At 39.5% G+C, this 17,664-nt stretch overlaps 1 long non-coding RNA gene across 1 annotated transcript in view; it reads right to left on the bottom strand.

The window, feature by feature from the left end:
- Positions 1–734: 734 nt before the first annotated feature.
- LOC134801955 (uncharacterized) overlaps positions 735–17,664 on the bottom strand; it is a 29,670-nt gene continuing 12,740 nt past the window's right edge. Inside the window, exons 4-5 of the long non-coding RNA XR_010145767.1 lie at positions 9,846–9,869; positions 735–823 (exon numbers count right to left, since the gene is read on the bottom strand). This is a non-coding gene — a long non-coding RNA (uncharacterized LOC134801955). The remainder of the gene's footprint in view (positions 824–9,845; positions 9,870–17,664) is intronic.

The raw sequence follows: 17,664 nt of genomic DNA, 5'->3' as shown, positions 1-17,664 counted from the left end.
TCCATATCCGAGACGACATGATCGAAAATCGATTTCTAGAAGACTTTTCTTTCGTTGACCGGGCCACTAAACAGTACTCGACTTTTTTAAATTATTTCATAGAATAAGAACACAAAAACAAGCGTCGCCGGGTTGTAGATACAAGACAACGGAAATAATTTTGAGTCAAAATCAACATTCGACGAGATATGATTTAAATAATGAGTAAAGCTTTTATTTATATACGTACGCCATTTGCCTGCAATAAATATACATATTAGTAAATTGTTTGTACATGTCTGTTGTACCTAAATTATGAGTCTACTTTACCAATGTTTTGTAATATCAGCAATAATAATCGATCAGGTAAGGATATAAAATAGCAACATTAATGTTCTGCAGTTGTTCATTATCAGAATATCATCTCTATTATAAAATAAGTTTGTTATAATATATGTAGGTACTAAAAAAGTACTTCCCTTTAAAAAAATTAGTTTTTAGAAAATATTTTTTTCCACTCCCGTACTTTTATTTGTAATATAAAGGGTCGTGCACACATCTTTAAAACCCTACCTTATAGTTGCCAAGAAAAGTCTTTAGTATATTCCCCAAAAACGCATTTGTGCTGCGATGAGTAAGTTTCTTAAGTAAAAGAGATAAATGAAATTTGAGCTTACACATGCAAATACTTATTTAATACCTAAATTTAAAATAACTGGTGTAACAACTATAAGTTGGTAAAAGCAGAATAAACGGTGGCGTAAGTTGAAATTTAAAAGAACTAGTAAAAAGTTAGTGTTTCCAATAAGCCACTTACACAGTGGTTCCATCCTTGTGTAGAAAACTTGAACAAAAAAAAATATATAAAAATAGTCGAATCACTTAAATCAGAATGTAATATTTTACAACAGAACACAGAGACAAGAAAATAAAAGAATATAAAGAAAAGAAATAAAAATAAAATAACAACAAAAAGTATTCGCGCGGTAAGGATCGAACTCGGGATTTCCTTGACGGGCACAAGTTGCCAGAACGTCAGAGCCACTAGACCACGAGCCCGGTTGTGGTAAGCTGCGAATCTTGTGTTCGTATTTACAAGCTCCTAGTAACAGCCTTTTTGATCAAAATATGATTCCCGTGCAATGATTTGCCACACAATCGGTCACCATATGCATAAGGGGCATTCCTCAAGGCTGCGAACAACATAATATCAGTATGTGAATAGAAGTTAGGTACACTTGAATTGAACGAGTTGCATTCACGTACTATTAAATAAATAAATAAATAAATAAATAAATAAATATTAGGGGACATCTTACACAGATCAAACCTAGCCCCAAACTAAGCAAAGCTTGTACTATGGGTACTAGGTGACGATATACATACTATATCTAACAATTGCACGTAAAAACACCCCCTCTCTGGATAACGTTTATGCACTTATTTCAACAAGGAATGTACAAGATTTTAATAAGTTTACAACCAAATTGCACCAAAAACGGAATTATTTCGATATAATTTTATCCGCGGACACAGTGACATTCACCCGCCAGACCGGATTCTTCTCTCGCCACCCTCATTTTATAAAAATGTTAAACTGACGTAAAACAATGCCAAATATAAGCGATCTCCGAGACCCATAACGTCATCTATCCCAAGATTGAGTAAACAACCATTACAATATCCTCCCTCCTCGGGAGAATCCGACCCGGATTCATGCCATACGCTTAAGGTCAGATGAGTGCCATTTTCCCAAATCCTTGCCTCGTAAGCTTACCAATCTGTAAACGTCCGTTGATAACCTCTGAGCTATTATGGCTTTATCAAATTTCGGTGACAGTTTTGCCATTATAATATCTTTTACAGCGTTAGAGAGAAGCTTCTTGCGATACCACACCATGTCACCTTCTGTGTATTCACAGGTACGACTCCGTTTGTTATAGTGACTGGAATTCACTTCATAGGCTTTCCTGAGTCGTTCTCGAACATCTCTGTAGATCTCAATATATGCCTCATAAACCTGTCTATTGCATTGCAACGGAGCCTTCTCTTGGAAATATCTAAATTTATCCCGCTGCACCGAGGTTTCCCGCCCAAAGAATAAGTACGAAGGCGTTCTTCCTGTAACCTCGTGAACTGCAGTTCTCATGGCATGTCCTATATGGTGGATGTACCTATCCCATTCTTTATGATTATCCTTTACATAACGGCTATAGCCGTCCCAATAACCTTGTTAACCCTTTCAGTAGGATTTGCCTGTGGGTGGCAATAGGGTGTATACCACAAGTCTATGTTGTAGTTTTCGGACATTTCTTTGAACTGGTTCGAAACAATTTTTTTACCATTGTCACATATAATGACATCTGGTGGACCGTAGAGTAACATTACCTGTTCCTCCAAGATTTTTACGATATTGGATGCTTTACCATTGCGCAAAGGAAATAACAAAGAAAACTTGCTAAACCAGCATGATACCACTAATAGCATTGTGTTTCCTTGTTTAGAGCGTGGAAACGGGCCCATCAAGTCCATGGAAACAATTTGAAATGGACCCGTTACCTCTCTTTGACGTCCCATCATGCCACATGGTGACAACAGCTGTGAAGATTTGTAACTGGCGTAGACCTCACATTTCCTGACATAATTTTTCACATCCCCAATAAGGGAGAGCCAGGAATATTGCTGCTTGACTATTAATCATTTTCTTGGCCCCAAAATGTTCAGATAATGGATCATCATGACACTCTTTTAAAACTTGATTGCGGAGCGCTTCGGGAACTACCAACTTCCAACTGAACTTCTCGTCGGGGAACTGTTTTAACTTCAAATATTTCCATAGACGATCCTGGCTAAGCTGCCAATCCTCTGAATGTTATCCGCTGAGGACCTTCTCCTCCTGCGACATATACCAAACCTCTTTATTCTCTGGCCTAATTTCTAACATGGCTAAATCCTCTGTATTCAATGCCCTCGACAATGCGTCTGGCACGATGTTTTGCTTTCCCTTTCGGAAAACGACTTCATAATAGACGCGTGGCCCATCTTGCCAACCTTCCGTGAGGATCTTTGTTTTTATACAGCCACTGCAGCGCACTGTGATCTGAAATCACCTTAAAATGACTGCCCTCTATATACGGCCTAAACTGTTCTACAGCATGAAGAACACTTAGTAATTCTCTCTCCCATGCTGAGTATTTACTCTCACGATCCGTAAGTTTGCGACTAGTATAGGCGATAGGCCGTTCAACCCCTTCAACGGTCTGAAACAATACCGCTCCCGTGCCCATACTTGAAGCGTCACATTGCACAGAAAATTCGCGACTGAAGTCCGGAACGCTTAAAACTGGGGTGGAACGCCGTCTTTAAACTGGTGAAGGCTACTTCTTCCTCATCATTCCAAGTGATGCCTTTGCCTTTCTTTCCCCCTTTAGTAAGCTCATGTAATGGCGCGGCCACCATTGCAAAGTTTTCAGCAAAACGCCTATACCAACTTGCCATGCCTATGAATCGTTTCAGTTCTGTAAATGTTGCTGGTCGTGGATAGTTCAGTATGGCATCTACTTTCCCTGGATCAGTTCTTAGTTCCTCCTTGTCCACGAGATAACCAAGATACTTCAAGGAGGGTCGTGCAAACTCGCACTTTTCCGTGTTCACAGTTCACCCGGCCATCTTCAACTGATTAATAACCCATCTTAGCGACGCCTAATGCTCCTCAAAAGTGCTACTATAGTGATCACAATATCATCCAGGTAAGTGAATATTTTCCCTTCATGTTCTGGTGGAAACAACCTGTCCATGAGACGCTGCTGAGTTTGTGATGCATTGCATAAGCCGAACGGCATTACCTTAAACTGGAACAGGCCTTTACCAGGTAGACCAAATGCAGTTTTTTATTTACTTATATCATCTAAACTTCTAAAGGTATCTGCCAAAACGCAGAACGAAGATCAATAGTAGACAAGTAACTTGGATTTCTTAAACTATCTAGAATAACGGAAACCCTAGGGTTAAGTATAGGATACGAATCCTTCTTGGTAACTTTATTCAGCTGCCTGCTGTCTAGACAAGCGGTTCTGACCCGAAGCTTTTTTCACTAGGAGTACTGGAGAACGCCAAGAACTATTAGAGGGTTCTATGATGTCATTAGCTAACATATCATTTATTTCGTCTTCTAATTCCTTCATAATGGGAGGAGTAAAGGGGTACTGGTGTTGGCATACAGGCAAGCTACTTTCCGTGTCAATATGGTGTCTAAATTGTCCTGCCGATGCCCGTACCGAGCTGCTCACGCATTTCTTGGATGACTCTGTTCTGCGGTCAGCTCATCCCGAGAAATGACTGGCCGAACTGCCTCAACCAAAATCTTCACGGCTTAATATGTCCGGAGTGTCCGGATGATCGCCAGTTTCACTGATACGCAACCCAAACTGCTTAGAGAAGTTTCATGCCTAAAATTACTTCATGACTCAGCTGATCCATGATATGGAATTTAACCACTTTGTACTTACCTAAAAATTCGATTGGCAAGTAAGTAACAAAGTCAACGGCATGAGGTGTCCCATCTGCCGTGGAGAAGTTTTTCTGCGAAATAGATTGCGCCTGCACTCCAAGAGTGGACAATTTGTTATTATAAAATTCCGGTCTAACAAATGAAGATTGCGCACCATAATTTAAGAGTCCCGAAAATGACCGAATTTCCCAATACCTTGAAGAAACCATAATAACGATTGTCATGAGGCTTTGTATCAATCACGTTAATTTCTCCCGATTCAAAAAACGAATTGATCCGCTTGAGCCAATCCTGCCACTCACTACCAGCACGATCTATTTCGGAATAGCTGGAGAGCTAGCCACGGCACTTTGTTGCACATCCACTCCCGCACCCACCGCTGAATAGCTGCCAGGCGACCGAATTCATTAATAATGATAGTATGGCACACTAACTAGAGGGATTTCGTTGTTCTATAAATTGCATACCTGTTACCGTGGCTAGCTCTTAGACCAGAAGTCCAACGGCAGGTTTGTCTTCCGAATTGGAGTTTCCCGAACAAGTGCATTTCTTTACCGTAGATCCGAATTTACCGCATTTGTAACAAAACAACCATTGTTTCTCGGCTGGACATTCCCTAAACCCATGTCCTGTATTCCGACAGTTCCAGCATTTCATAGTTCCTGTGGTATGACCGGCATGCACAGCGTTGCGTGCAATCGCATTTATCTCCCTTCCACGAAACGCCAAATCGTCTCAGACTGGGCTCTTGAAAGTTTTCACAATTCACCCTAGTATGTTCAACAGTCCTTAAGACTTCTGATAGCTCGAAAACTGTGGCAAAACGATCTCTGCAAACTGCACGTTGAAACAGATCAGATAATTTGGTAGGCAGGCGGGTAAACATAATTATTCTGCATCACAGATATGTAAATCAAAAAATGTTCATGCTTGCTCTGCGTGCGTTGTCTTATTTCATCCAAGAGCTCCTCCTCATAATATGGCCTCTGAAAAGAACTTAACAAGAGTTCCACCAGCTCATCCCAATTTGACACCTGGTCCCTATTAGCTCGAAACCAAATTAGGGCGTCATCTTAAAATAAATCAATTGCATAGCGAAACAAATCACTGTCTGTAGCGTTACGTGCGTCCTTCAACTCCTCAACACGTTCTAAAAACGCGTTAATACTCAACGTGCCCTTGCCATTAAACTTTACATCCCAATTTTTGAGGAGTATCAGTTTCCTCTTTGCACGCAGAGAAGATGGCCGGTGGGGTCGAAAAGTGCTCGAGTGAGACCACGGACTAGCAAGCGCAGCGTAGGGCGTCCACCCACAAGATGGACAGACGACCTTGTTAAGGTCGCCGGAGGACGCTGGATGCGGGTCGCTGCCAACCGGTGCGAATGGAGGTCCAAGGGGGAGGCCTATGTTCAGCAGTGGACGTCTTATGGCTGAGATGATGATGAGTTTCCTCTTGGTAGTTTCTATATCAAGAGTTGACGTCCGCTGCAATTTTGCATGCCGCACCTGACATCTCCTGAACAGCGGATGCTGAACGGACCTTATATCATTCTGCGTATCGCCGGACTCTAACATCATAACAAGCCTGAGCCTGACCCTGCCGCTGATCCACCCTGGCTCGGTACACTTTCCTTTTACAATTTCTCAATGATCTTCATAGCCTCCGCCCCTAACGACCTTTGCAGAATCTCCTTGTCCTTTTCAGAGATTTTCCCATTTCCCTCATCATCCACATTCTCCAAAGTTTCCAACGTATTAAAGGCGTCCTGAATATCCTTCAAAATAGCTAAATGTCTTTCTGTATGCTCGTGTTCCGTGGGAATGATCATCTTAACGCGACCTAACAAATGAGAAAGGCGAGTGAAAACACGGCGAAAATTTGACCGATCAGAACTACCCGCAATTTCGCCGATAGTGCTTTGTATTCAGACTCGCAAATCGTTATTTCTGACAAGGGATTGTCGATGCTAAACTGGGGAACCTTAAGCGCGATTGAGGACTCGCGCCTTGGTTCTCGATTGAACATTTCCCTAAGTATCTTCCGCATAGGCTCTACGGTCTGTATGTCACATATCCCACTACACGCGAGTTCAAACATCAAATCGTCCTTCGAAAGATAATTAACCTCCATTCTTACTGATCAAACCAATCAAAAATTCAACAAAATACAAATGTTCAATAACACAGTCTTATGTCGTAAGCTTATTTACTTAAACAAACACGGCTAAACAGTACAAGTACAAGTTCAATTCTCAATTTACCGTACCCTATGGGCGCCAATGCGATGAGTCAGGTTCTTAAGTAAAAGAGATAAATGAAATTTGAGCTTACACATGCAAATACTTATTTAATACCTAAAGGAGATCGTCGATTTTCTTAGGCGTTTGGGCCCACTCGCAAATTGAACGTATACATGTAATATATAATTATAGGAAATTAATCGTTATAATTGCTAGATCATGATGATAAAAACAGAATCACGAAATATAACGGGAATTTTGAGAAATACTGCAATAAAAACTTGAACATGACAAGAAAAACTTTCATATACAAAAGCGTATACTACTTACACCATTCTGTAAAAGTGTTTTGACTTTTTAAAACAAAATAGACAAAGTCTGACATGTAAATAAAAAGTCTCATTACTATATTTCTTAACTGCTTATTTTAGGCATTTTTACAGTCGATTTAGAATTTAAAAGTAGGTATATATTAAATAAATAATGAATGACACTAATAATATTTTGAATAGTATCGAAACGCACTTATGTCAACTATGACTTATGGCTTCCCAGTACCCACCTTATAGTTTAATGCAATGAGATTTTTAACCGCCTTCAAAAAAAAAAGGAGGTTCTCAGTTTGACCCGTATGTTGTATGTATGTATGTATGTATGTATGTATGTATGTATGTTTGTCCGCGATTATCTCGCGTTTGGCTGAACCGATTTTGATGTGGTTTTCAGCAAAGTGTTTGCTATATTCTGGAGAAGGTTTTAGTATACATAGAGCTGACCTGATGCTGAACCCTGGCTGTACATAGTGGAACTCAGGTTTGGTGCAATATAGGAACACGCTGTTTTGGTCATCCAAGATGTCTTGATGAGCACTTGGGAGAGCAGTACCTAAGATAGAGCTGATGCTGAACCCTGGCTGTACCTAGTGGAACTCAGGTTTGGCGCAACATAGACACACGCTGTTTTGGCCATCCAAGACGTCTTCATGAGCACTTGGGAGAGCAGTACCGAAGATAGAGCTGATGCTGAACTCTGGCTGTACCTAGTGGAACTCAGGTTTGGTGCAACATAGACACACGCTGTTTTGGTCATCCAAGACGTCTTGATGAGCACTTGGGAGAGCAGTACCGAAGATAGAGCTGATGCTGAACCCTGGTTGTACCTAGTGGAACTCAGGTTTGGTGCAAGATAGGCACCTACTGTTTTGGTTAACCGACTCGTCGTTGTTTGCCTATGTTGCAGGGTTCCTCTAGGTGGATCAATTTACGTTTTTCTAATCGCCTTCAAAAACAAAGGAGGTTCTCAGTTTGACCCGTATGTTTGTATGTATGTCTGTATGTTTGTTCGCGATTATCACGCGTTTGGCTAAACTGAATTTGAAGCGGTTTTCAAAATAGTATTTGTTAAATTCAGGAGCAGGTTTTAGTATTCATGGATGGTACCACTTGGACCCGATAGGTGGCGCTGCTATCGCCATATCGTCAAATTTGATTTGCTGAGACCGATTTAGATGGAATTTCGTGTTTAGATTAGATAGATGAAATGGTGGGAGTGGGAGTGCGCGACAACAGTGCGAGTGCGGGTGGGAGTGGTAGTGGGCGTGGGAGTGGGAGTGCGAGTAGGAGTGGGAGTGGGAGTAAGGTCTATCATTTACATGTCTATACTCGTATCATGTCGAGTCTTTTGAGAGTTAACTTTTTCTTTATAAATCTTAATCTATTTTGGCAGATATATAATACATATACGCTCCGGATCCGCATGTGTAGTTCAACTAATTTACAAATTATACACGTAAACCTTTCTCAAGAATCACTCTATTGAAAAGTGAAAGCCGCGTAAAAATCCTTTCAGTTATAATATGTATTGAGATGTATTGATTTTAACCCTAGGCAAACTAAGTTACAGGCAAACATATTACCTATACCTAACTATTTACATATCGTTTAACACCGAAACGTCAAAGTTTCGTCGCGATTATCCGATAGGATAACCATACTAGGACTAGCTCAAAACTATGTATAAACAAACTAATATTTTAGCTCAAAACCTAAAATAAATAAAGTAACTGTCACTAAAAAGTAAAAATTAAAAAATAAATAAAAAAGTAAAAAATAAAACTAAAATAAAAAATCAAAAACAAAACCAAAATAACTTAATTTTATTTCTTTTTTAAAAAAAGGGAACCGCCTTCAATAACCAACCCACTGAAAAGCATTAAATATTTTTTATATACCCCACATTATCCTTATCCATTCCTTATTCCGCCCTAAAGCAAAATTCTGTCAAAAAGTAATTAATACCTAATAATAAGCAAATTAATAACCATCCGGGTAATTACTTAGTTTTTGAAGGCGGTGCCAGACCAACAAAAACATTCTTTGCTGCCAAACAGAAAAAATAGGAGTACTTAGTAGTGCAAGAACTAAATTAATGAGTAAACTATGTATGTCTTTTTTATGCAAGTACTTAAGTGGAGCGTCCTTCGTTTCTAAAATGTTGGTTCTCTAACATTTTGGTTTGGCACCGCCTTCAAAAACTAAGGAATTACCCGGATGGTTATTAATTTGCTTATTATCAGGTATTAATTACTTTTTGACAGAATTTTGCTTTAGGACGGAATAAGGAATGGATAAGGATAATGTGGGGTATATAAAAATTATTTAATGCTTTTCAGTGGGTTGGTTTTTGAAGGCGGTTCCCTTTTTTTAAAAAATAAATAAAATTAAGTTATTTTGGTTTTGTTTTTGATTGTTTATTTTAGTTTTATTTTTTACTTTTTTATTTATTTATTATATAACTCCTTAGTGAAAAAACCTCACGGTTTGTGTGAATTTGAGCGTTATGTCAATGCTAATAAAGATGTTGACAACGGCAAGGCTTTTGTTAATATATAATGCATTGATTTACGGAAATGTATAATATAATTTCTTTTAAATATATATTTTTAATTCCCGTTTCATTTTTACCCAATATTATATCTTTTTCAGTAATAAAATGCGTATATAATTACTGTAATAGTCTGTACCATATACGTGATGGTTTACTCTGGGGCCAAAATCGACGATCTCCTTTAAAATAACTGGTGTAACAAGTATAAGTTTCCAATAAGCCACTTACACAGTTTCCCCATAGTCGAACATCCTTAAACAAAAATAAAATATGGTATAAGTTTTTGGCTAAAATTTCATTTTTGGTACAAGCTTTTATCGCTGACTGTATACTTTTCATACGACAGACAACTAATACTCATCGAGACAATTTTAAAAACCCCTAACACAATTAGGTTGCGTTGTTTCATCACAGAGCCACTCCCTATGGCCACCTCCTGTCTCCATCATCAGATCAGTTCGACAGTACCATATTATTGTATTGTCATCAGAACTACATACAGCTGCCAATTTTCATGATGCTACGATCCTTGGAAGATGGTTAAATTAGTTACCTTAGATTCCATTACAAGTTAGTTACATAGAGGTCGACCTAATAAAAGCTTGTTAAAAATAGTCGAATCACTTAAATCAGCTTTGTTTGACCTTAGAAACAATTATGCCAAACGGCATCGCCTGAGACAAAAATGCATACTCACTGCACTTACTTAGCCTACGAATAAAGGGGTTTACAAACGAATGTGCCAAAAACGTTTCCCAAAGTATCACATACCGAAGTATCAAAATTTCGCGGTTTTTCCGATTTTTGACAAAGTTGCGTTCGGCGCTCGAGGTCTCAAACTTGGATTATTCAATGGCCCAACATCATAAACAAGTCTGCGAAAACAATACACGCTTTTTTTTGGGCAGTCGTGTAAAAAATCAGAACTACCGGATTTGACGCAAACGCTAAATGTATAAAATTACTGTATGTCATCTGTCATCTTATGACATGAAAAATATTTGTTAAATTTACAATTTAACGTCAACTGTCACGGTTGTTAAAATCTCTGCAAAAATAAATCCGTTTTATTTCTCTTTTTGATATAAACCAATATTTTAAGCCCCTTCGAACGATTGAAAAGTGTTAATTTGGGCTCCGGTCGGAATCAATGCAATCGGAGCTTATGTGGATGCGGATGTCGAACAAGTCGGTACAGGAACGTCTTAGCGGCGGCGTAAGAGCTAGGTAATTTTGTCATTACCTATAACGAAATCGTCTAAATCTAGAAAAGTCGGCTAAGTTACTGTTTATTAAATATAACGCACCTATATTCTTGCTTGACATCCGCATCCGCTTCCGCGGATGTGAGCCTTTAAATATCCGCATCTGCATCCGCGGGTGTCAAAAAATCTGCATCCGCTGATATAAAATACGAGTGACAGCACCACACCGCCTTGTGTACAATTTTGTTTGTGTACTACGTGAATACTCCTGGTTTTATCCATCAACTATTCAGAAGCCCCATGAAAGCGCAGCTGAAGGGCTTAAGCTGCCATTACTGCCTGAAAAGTAGAGCCGCGGAGGCTCTACCCGTTTCCACGCACAGGAATTTCGATCTCACAGCACACTAGCAGAGTTTGAACCTGCTCCGGCGTGTAACATGTCAGAGGCTCCTTTCCATGTTAACATTATATGTGAACATTAGTATTGTTCTATTTTTAAATCGGTTAAATTCCATTTATTGTGTCACACGGTAATTGAAATAGTTATATTTCTTCTCATATCTCAAGTAGGCCATATCGTCTGAAATTCTAGATAGAGATTTGGAGAGCCTAGTGATTTATAGTAAACCAATAAATTAAGATACTTATTCTGCTGCTGCTGAACTCTACTGTAAGTAGTATACCGGCTGGGGATCGAATATATATTCTAGGAGACTTCAACGCTCGAGTTGGGCAAGATAACACCTCTTGGCCCGATTGCCTTGGTAACCATGGCGTGGGAAAACTAAACGAAAACGGCCAACGCCTGCTAGAGTTCTGCTCAAATTTCCTGCTATGTGTTACCAATACATACTTCAGAGGTAAAGAAATGCGGAAACTCTCCTGGAAACATCCCCGGTCAGGTCATTAGCACCAGCTGAATCTAGTTTTAGCTAAAAAAATTGCTCTCAAAGAAGTCATTCACGTAAGTAAGATCCTTCTACAGTGCACAATGCGATACCGACCACTCCCTAGTGGTGTGCAAGGTCAATCTGGTCGCTAAGAGGATCCACTCCTCCAAAACTCCCGCCAAGACCAAACTGGATGTCACTAAAACCAAAGACCCTGAGCTGGTGGATGCTTTTAGCGATTTGGTTCGACAGCAGGCAAAGAGCGTATGCTCGCCTCGAGCCCCAGTAGGGTCAGCGGGTACCGTACCCGCATTGCACGGCCCCATACACGTCGTCGGAGGGGGGGGGGGGATCAAGCGTTTCTGATCCTCCCCCATTGTGAGGGGGGCCCTGGCGATAAGTCGGGGCTGCCGGAGGGCGCCGCGGTGGAATGTCATCCCAGTCGATCCCAGTGCGCCCTCACGAACGGCAGAGAGGGTGAAACGCCGGAGTGGGTTTAGTGGGTAGGGCCAAATTCTCCCCCTCGCTTGCCAGGAGAGGGGAAAGGAGCGGCGAGTCCCACACACCGTGCATAAAAGCATTCCCACTCCGTCAAAAAAAAAAAAAAAGGTATCCGCATGGGACTTAGACGCACCGGTTGACGTAGAATGGAATTCTATTAAATACCTCCTCACCGGAACAGCTTGTGAGGTTTTTGGACTTGCCCTTTAGTGCTGTATCACGCTTAGCTTCTAAGAAAGGCAGGAGCTCCTGTAGATTATCGGCAAACCAGTCTGGAACTTTCCGGGCATGCTGTACTCCATACGCACCACGACTTTGTGTACCTATCTGATGTGTCGAGGGCGGGCGTATATGAAACGCCTTGATTGATAAAAGATGGATGCGTTTCGTTGTATAAAAGGAGTAGTATACAGGGTGAAATCGGGGTCGTGTAGCAAGAAAGAAAAATAAGACTTGCCACTTAATTAGGAATACAAGACTGTAAATTAGAGTGCATTAATTTGTATCTTTTTCGCACATACCAAAAATAAATACAAAATATTTTTTTATTTAGAGTCATGGTCACCCTGTACAGACTTCACAAGACAAACATCTAGTAAAGAAAGTAGTGGGTGGTAGTGGTAACTGAAAGTAGTGGTAGAAGTAGTGATAATTAATTGATAACGCTTATCTTCGGTTTTACATTCAAAGCAATTAAAATTTTAAAAATAATTTATAGACTTTATTAAAATAATATTACAATCACTGGGACGGAGACTCCACAAACTTTTAACAAATACGTCCACAACTTAAACATACTTCAGGAGCTGCTCAAAGTGTGATCCGTTTTGCTGTCGACACAATTCGGCTCGTCGCCTTAGGTTATCTTTTAATCTGCCGAGAGCAAAGTGATTCATTTTCACACTTTCAAATGCTCCAATAACTCGCTGACGTAGCTATCGAACTATCGAAGGATAGTGTTGGACTCTTGTTCGTATACCAATCTTTTGATTTCGCCCCAGAGAAAAAAAATCCAAGGGCGTCAGGTCGGGACTACGAGGAGGCCATGCCACGGGTCCGCCGCGGCCAATCCATGCAACGTCCCGGGAACTGTTCATCGAGGTAATTGCGTACTCGATGTTCAAAACGAGCCGGAGCACCATCGTGTTGATAGTGTAAGTTATGCAAGTAATGTTCCGGCACTTCTCGCAGTAAATAAATCCCGAGCAATGATAGCACGACGTGCTTGGTAATAAAACATTACCATGTCAGACCGCTCAACATTTGAAAACGGATATGCCGCGGGCATTTTTATGCTTAATTATCTTTAGAATTGCCAGAATTAATGAACTCAATGTACAATCCTTGAATGATTTTATTTATTTTAAAGTTTTGACTTTGTCATAACAGTGACGGTTGACATTTCTTACTCATCTAATCAGTTGTTTAATAAATAGGTTTTAACATTAATTGTAAGGTAACCATAATTTGTGTCTTTAACTGGGATACTTAAATTGCTGATTAATTAATGAATAGCTGCAATTAGTTAAACATTAACTTTATACCTAACATCGCATTAATTTACCGAGTTAAGTACAATAGGTTTGAATCACGACCCAGATTTCGCCCTGTATATTATCATTATTCTGAATAAATTTACATCTCTAAACTTTAAACCAAAATGCAAAGACAATTAAGTATTTTTTTAAACTACGTATGTTAGGTATTTTGAAAAAATCTAGTGATATTTTTAATAGTATCGAAACACACGACTACGTATGTCAGCTATGAGGCTATGACAGACAGTGGCAGTGTACAGACTTGTCTACCCACCATAAAGCTTAGTGCAAAGAGAACATATAGCTCCTTAGTGAAAAAACCTCACGATTTGTGTGTATTTGAGGGTTATGTCAATGCTAATAAAGATGTTGATGACGGCAAAGCTTTTGTTAATAAATATATTGATTAACGGAAAACAATAATATAATGTCTTTTTATTATGTATTTCAAAAATTTTCCTCTTTTACCGCAATAAAATCCGTATATAATTACTGTATTAGTCTGTACCATATACCTACGCGATGGTTTTTCCTCCGGGTCTAAAATCGACGATCTCCTTTGGCTACTTATTCTCCATTAAGAATTAAAGATCGAAATAGACGAAATTTCTGCATTATATGTAAGCATGTAGATAGCTAGAACACATGCCTCAAAAAGAAAAAATGTCTGATATGACTCCGACATTTTGTAAATTTTCCAAAAACTGAATAGGCACCTAAACAAAACACACAAGAACACAAAATACACAAAAATCGGTTGAGTAAGCTGAATCGGAGACCTTCTTTAACGCTTCATTCATTAAAAAAACCCTATTATGTTTATAATGCTTTTTTTTACTTACAATTTATAATACATAAAATTCCTGACTTATAATTATTTATAGATGGTGCTAGCAATATAGGTACGTAACTTTTATACAAACCTAAATGTTAAAATTTTTAACATTACATTACATTATCGTAGTTTCTATAAACGAATATGTCATTTTAGCCTATTTCTAGCTGGTATATCAACTCTTACAAAAATGAATGAAATCCCACCAAAAACATTACATGTAAAGTGTTGCCAAGACTAGGCGCATAAAGCTTTTACACTAAAAAGTTATCAGATCCCGTAGTAGCTACCAAGACTTACACTCTGTCAGTCCTAACTTTATAAGCTCTAACTGTATAAAGCCAACATCTTGGTCAAACAGTACGGCTTGGCCGTTTCGTTGCAGTCACATAAACACTCTCTCGGTGGACTTGTTGAACAAAGTAGTAACACAGGTCTTTCAAATTCTGAAAGTGTCATTACAGGATTGTCCATATGACAGCAACACTTTACATGAAATGTTTTTGATGGGATGAAGTTTACATGAAACTACCTGTAGGCTATGACATTGGCCGTAATGGAACGGAAAAAGTTTGTTGATTACGAAAATCACTATACGGATTACAACAAGCTCGGTTCACATGGAATAAACGAAAACAAGTCAATAATAATCGGATTGTTTGTTGTTTGTTGTCATAGGAACAGACCGAGAAAAGATAGACTGCATATTGAAAAAACTTGAAACCAAATTCGAGATGACAAGAAATGAAAATCCAAATACTTACCTGGGTATGGAAAAACATAACTCCAAAGAAGGAATAAGGTTGACGCAGAAGACCTATATTAACGATATTTTGGAAAAATATAATATGAAGCGCTGGTGGCCTAGCGGTAAGAGTGTGCGACTTTCAATACGGAGGTCGCGGGTTCAAACCCCTGCTCGTACCAATGAGTTTTTCGGAACTTACGTACGAAATATCATTTGATATTTACCAGATGCTTTTCGGTGAAGGAAAACATCGTGAGGAAACCGGGCTAATCTTAATAAGGCCTAGCTTCCCCTCTAGGTTGGAAGGTCAGATGGCAGTCGCTTTCGTAAAAACTAGTGCCTATGTCAATTCTTGGGATTAGTTGTCATTGTTGTCAAGCGGACCCCAGGCTCCCATGAGCCGTGGCAATATGCCGGGATAACGCGAGGAAGATGATGGAAAAATTAAATATGAAAAATGCTAAATCTTGTGACACATCTGGAAGCAACGAGGCCAAGTCGACACAGGAAACTCCTCGGAGAAGGAATACCCCTATAGAGAGGCAGTGGGATGACTACTATATCTATCGACCAGAACGAGACCTGACATTGCACATGCTGTACATTTAGTTAGCAGACATGTTGAAAATCTGACTTAACAGGATGTCGTAAAAGTGAACAGGATATTCAGATATCTAGTTGGAACTAAAGAGAATGGCATACTGTTTAAAATAAATAGCCCGTTAGAAATTATAAATGCCTACTACCGGACTCTGACTATGCGGGAGATCCGAAGACGAGACGAAGCACATCTGGCTCAGTACTTATGATAGCAAATGGACCTGTTTCATGGGCATCCAAGAGACAACCCATAGTGTCCCTTTCATCTACAGAAGCTGAATTTATTGCTGCAGCAGCAGAATGCTGTAAAGAAGGGTTATACCTAATATCGTTTGTAAAGGAAATAACAGATATAGAAGCAAAAGTAAATCTGCATGTCAATAACCAAAGTTTAATACAGCTTGTAAAATCTGGTCCCTGCAACAAAAGATCTAAGCATATAGATGTGCGATACCATTTCATTTCACACGAACACTGTGCAAGGGCTGATCAACATAAGCTACTGCCCGACAGAAGTACAGTTAGCAGACATAATGACAAAGCCATTGGCTAAATAATAAATAATAAATTTCATTTATTCAAGTAACATATGACTCATACAATTTGTTAGTATACAGATATTATAAATTCTTATGTCTAATGATAGTACAAACTTAATTATTTACACAAATTAAATATAGTACAGGCTGCAAGAAACATGCTTCTCACAGCAGTGCCTCAAGTATGGACAGTCGAACCTGTCTGCGATAGAACGCAGGATGGGGGTGGGGCTGGCCCGCACCCGGCGCACCAGGGATGAGCATCGCTTGCGTATGGTCGCATAAAAGCAATCCATACGCGCCGCCGCAAATATCCCAGATGCGCTACAGAAGCGGGGCAGCCCCACCAGCACCCGGAACGCGTTGTTATATTGGACCCGGAGGGCTCCATATGCTCTCTGCGTATAATACTCCCATAAGCTGCATGTGTATAAGGATGTACAAAAGGCTCTAAACAATGTGACTTTAACTTCTCTTGTACATCGAGCAAACTTACGGGCGATCATGTTAGCCCTCACAGATAGAGCCCTCCGTTTGTATAAGCTGTATATTTTTATGTCAATAAATAAATAAATAAAAAATTCGGGCAAGTGCGAGTCGGACTCGCGCACGAAGGGTTCCGTACCATATAAAAAAAAAAAAACAAAAAAAAAAGCAAAAAAAAAACGGTCACCCATCCAAGTACTGACCACTCCCGACGTTGCTTAACTTTGGTCAAAAATCACGTTTGTTGTATGGGAGCCCCATTTAAATCTTTATTTTATTCTGTTTTTAGTATTTGTTGTTATAGCGGCAACAGAAATACATCATCTGTGAAAATTTCAACTGTCTAGCTATCACGGTTCGTGAGATACAGCCTGGTGACAGACGGACGGACGGACGGACGGACAGCGAAGTCTTAGTAATAGGGTCCCGTTTTACCCTTTGGGTACGGAACCCTAAAAAGTACGTAATATTGTCTCTGAAAAAAACTTATTAATATAACGAAATAATAGGAATATATTGCATCAATATATTCCTATTATTTAGTCACTGCTTTCCAACAACAAGGTGTTTGTTCAAGATGAGCACCAGATCGCTGTTTCAAGCTGCAGCGTCAAAAAGGGAAAATAGCCCTAATGATCTTAGCCAACCTCCGGCAGGAGACGGCACCATAAGAAGAAGAAGACAATTAAGAAAACTGCCCTAGGT

The sequence above is a fragment of the Cydia splendana genome, chromosome 23, assembly GCF_910591565.1.
Source record: "Cydia splendana chromosome 23, ilCydSple1.2, whole genome shotgun sequence".
Taxonomy (NCBI): domain Eukaryota; kingdom Metazoa; phylum Arthropoda; class Insecta; order Lepidoptera; family Tortricidae; genus Cydia; species Cydia splendana.
The sequence above is the reverse complement of the archived record's forward strand: the minus strand, read 5'-3'. Positions and strand labels throughout refer to the sequence as shown.